The sequence below is a fragment of the Notolabrus celidotus genome, chromosome 13, assembly GCF_009762535.1.
Source record: "Notolabrus celidotus isolate fNotCel1 chromosome 13, fNotCel1.pri, whole genome shotgun sequence".
Classification (NCBI taxonomy): domain Eukaryota; kingdom Metazoa; phylum Chordata; class Actinopteri; order Labriformes; family Labridae; genus Notolabrus; species Notolabrus celidotus.
The window spans coordinates 2,975,631-2,979,696 of NC_048284.1; positions in this window are offsets into that span (position 1 = coordinate 2,975,631).

Consider the following 4,066-nt stretch of genomic DNA (forward strand, 5'->3'; position numbering starts at 1 on the left):
AGGACAAGCGCTCTGATTGGCTGAGGGAGAGGACATGCGCTGTTGATCATGCGCTGTGATTGGCTGGTTCCTCCTTCAAGGAAATGAAGACGGAGCGGATGATGCTTTCAAGGTTTTGTCGAAAATCCGACTTTCTAGTACATTAGAGAAAAAAACAACAACTGGGTTTTATTTCTGGAAAATCAGTTATCATGGCGCGGGAGGAGCAAATATTGAGCAGAGAGATTAAATCTAAAAGAGGATTAAATTGAGTATTTATAAAATCAACAAAACCTGCCTATTCATGCTTTTTAACAATGTAATTAGCTTGTACTTCTGTTAATACACACAGAAATTTCCTAGGATGTCAGACAATAATCAAATAATAATTAAAGCTCCTGTGAGGAACTTTCTGTTTGTGTTGACTTTGGTGCCCTCCTATGCACTAAGTGATCTTGCTTATTTTATCCTGTACATGTGTAAATTATGTTATCTCCTCCTGCTTTCAACTAACAGTCAACAATTTCACTCATTAAGAATATTTACTGCAGAAAAAGGTTTTTTTGTGGCGTGCTGTCCATCACCTCATCTGACACCTACCCTCTCACAGGGATTTCAGGCTTTAAAATAACAAAACAGAAATGATCAATACATTTTCTAACAACCTTGTTTGCTTTTCTAGGTCATAATGAGGCATCACTGTTCTTTTCAGTCCATTTCATGACCACACAAAAACTCCTCACAGGAGCTTTAATAAAATACAATACAATAATGATAATCAAATATAAACACAAATAAACATAAGACTTCTGAATGCTGATAGCAGATTGTAAAGGTTTGTTATAGACTGTCCTGTGAAATTGTGTAGTTGTGTATTTATAAGATGTTTTCTTTAGGTTTTTTTTTGGTATTTATTCCTGGCTACTGTGTCTTTAAAAAAAAAGACTAAAAGTTATTTTAGTCTATTTTTAACATTATTTTACTCTTTATGACAAGCCCCATCTTGCACTGCTGTTGTCACTGACATGTTGACTGTTGAGTGTTGTTTGTCTGTTTGTTAGTGTTTGTGTTGTTTATCGACAAGCTGGTACACTGCAAACCAAATTGCCCCTCTGGGATTAATTAAGTTCTCTGAATCTGAATCTGAATCTGAATAATAATGAAAGTACAACAAAATTAAGAACCCTACAGGTTATAGAGTTTGAGTCTTAAACATCTCATAGACTCCAGTTTCATACATGAGACCCTCTGGAATCACCTGCAGGAGGAGATCAGGCAAGCCACATCCTTCTGTTATAAAAACACACTTTTTAAAATGTGCTTTTACTTCTTAACTCATCACTGATGTTTTTAAATTTCTGCATGGTTTTTATTATTGTCTTTTACTCAACTAATTTTAGTTCTCTTAAACCATTGTCATGTGCTTTTGTGTTTTGCACTCTGTAAAGCACTTTGTAAACCTGTTTTTTAATGGTGCTATATAAATAAATGTATTATTAATATTATGATTAATAATTTATGTATTTGCTCTTTTAACCTCATCCCACTTTTTCTTAGCTAATTTTAAACATAGCTGAGTCATTTGTGCTGTCTTATAAATAAGAATTAGTTTTTTACAACAGTTACTGAATGCAACCTTTCTTGTAACCCTACTTCTTTAATATGCAGTGCATGCTTCTCTTCATATTGGACAGCTAATGCCACTAAATGTGAAACTAGTTCAAGAGTCAGCAATTAAATATTTAACTGTTTATTATTTTACAAAATACCAAAAAATATAAAAATAAATTCAACCATAAAAAGTGCAATAAGCATGCAGCTATTTCTATTATTAGAGTTTTATTATTATTTTTATTATTATTATTATTATTATTATTATTATTATTATTATTATTATAGGTAACCCAGTTTTTAAAGGGATAATAGCTCAAGAAAAAGTTATTACATCTTTGTTATTTTTCCCAAGATTTTCAGAGACAATTATTTTTAATTTTTGATATTTTTGGGTCAGGGTGTTTCTCATCTTCTTCTTTACAAATGTCCCCCAGAGAGTCTTTATGGGGCTCGGTTCAGAGGAGTTTGCTGACCAATCAAGCACAGTAACTTCATGTATCATATATGTGTATCATATCATGTATCAGTAATATCATCAGATGACCATTTAGTAGTAGTTGTGGCGCTGTAGGCAGGTGCTAAATCCAGCTAGGTCAAAATTACAAAAGAAAAAAACACGAAACGTTTTTATTTGCATTTGAATATATAAAATGTACTTTTTCACAATATTTTAATTTTTTAAATCTGCATCTGAATGTTTTTATTTTGAATTCTAAGGCAGGGAATAAATGAATGCCAAAGATAGAGCTCCCGAACCTGGCATCATAATCAACAATCAACTATTTAGAATTTTTAAACAATTTCAAGGTCCTGTAGAGAGTTTTTGTCTGATTATGAAATGGACTGAAATGTATATTTATGCCTTTTAATGACCTACAAAAAGCAAACTAGGGCCTCAATGACAAGACTACAGAAGAGGATGAGAGCCAATTAAAAAATATTCATATTTATTTTAAGGTGTTTTTTTAATTCTGAAATTAAAAACAGACTTCTGACTTTATATTCAGAATTTAAAAAATGTATTACACCTTCAAAAAAAACCCAGTTTATTTCAGTGGCACTAATCGTCTTCCGTACAAGACTGACAATTTCTTTATGGTAATTTAATACCTTTAACTTCTGTGAGTGTCGGATGAGATGTACAGATCACTAAAAAACAGGCATTATTTTTCAACAGAAAATATTAAGTGAGTGATACATTTAGCTCTTAAAAGTAAGCAGGATTTTTTGTTGTTGTCAGAAAACACTATTTAAACATGTAGAGGACAAAATAAGGGAAGACCTCAGATGTACCGCTTCATCCATGACAACAGAATCGACACTAACATAAAGTCACTCACAGGAGCTTTAAAGGTGACATATCACGCTTTTTTCATCAATATATATTGGTCTAAGAGGTCCCCAAAACATGTCTTTAAAGTTTATGCTCAAAAAAACACTTTGAAATCAGATTTTGGTCTGCCTGAAAAACCCTCTTCTTCAGTCCTCCTCAGAACACTCTGTTTTCCCTCTGACCACGCCCCCTCAGGAAGTGGATGTGCGTCGGCTGTCCAGCACGTTGATCTAATGTTTACATGTTGGCTGAATATACACGGCTGCTCAGAGATCACGTTACTTCAACCCTCTGAATCTGATCCAGAATCTGATCCTGACGGAGAGGCGCCTGTAGCAGGACCTTTCTGAAGGATTGATCACAGATTTAGTGTTTCTTGTTGTTTTATTTATCAGTATGTCGACGTGTGTCTTGGTACACAGCTACGAACATGTAGCTATGTGGCTATGCTAACTAGCGCTAGCACTTATCCATGATAAATAAAAATCATCCACTAGATCTTCAAATCTGCAGACGTGGGGAGTAAAACCGACCTCTACCAGAAAGGCAGCGGGACCTTTTCTGAAGGATTGGTCACAGATTCTGTGTTACTTGTTGTTTTATTTGTCAGTATGTCGACGTGTGTCTTGGTACACAGCTATGAACATGTAGCTATGTAGCTATGCTAACTAGCGCTAGCACTTATCCATGATAAATAAAAATCATCCACTAGATCTTCAAATCTGCAGACGTGGGGAGTAAAACCGACCTTTGTGTTTATTAAGACAGCCTACAACTAGCATGCCTCCCTCCTAAGCTCCTTGTTAGCACACATTTGTGCAGGGAATGAAAAACGGAGGAGGGGTTGAGTTGTAATTTATAAAGTCTATGGGCTGAACAAGCTCCGAGCTCTGACTCCGTGACAGACCGGATATTGTTGTTACGTAACAAAAACACTGAAGTCTGAAACGGCTGGTTTCACACACATTTACAGAAAGGTGGAGAAATCAGAACAGGGGCAGAATGGATTCTTTTCATTCTCGGGGGGTTTGTAGACAGGGACACATATTTCAGGTAGAGAACCATTAAAAAGTCCATTTTGCATGATATGTCACCTTTAAGTGATGTGTTGCTGCATGTGGTTAGAATAAAAAAACAATG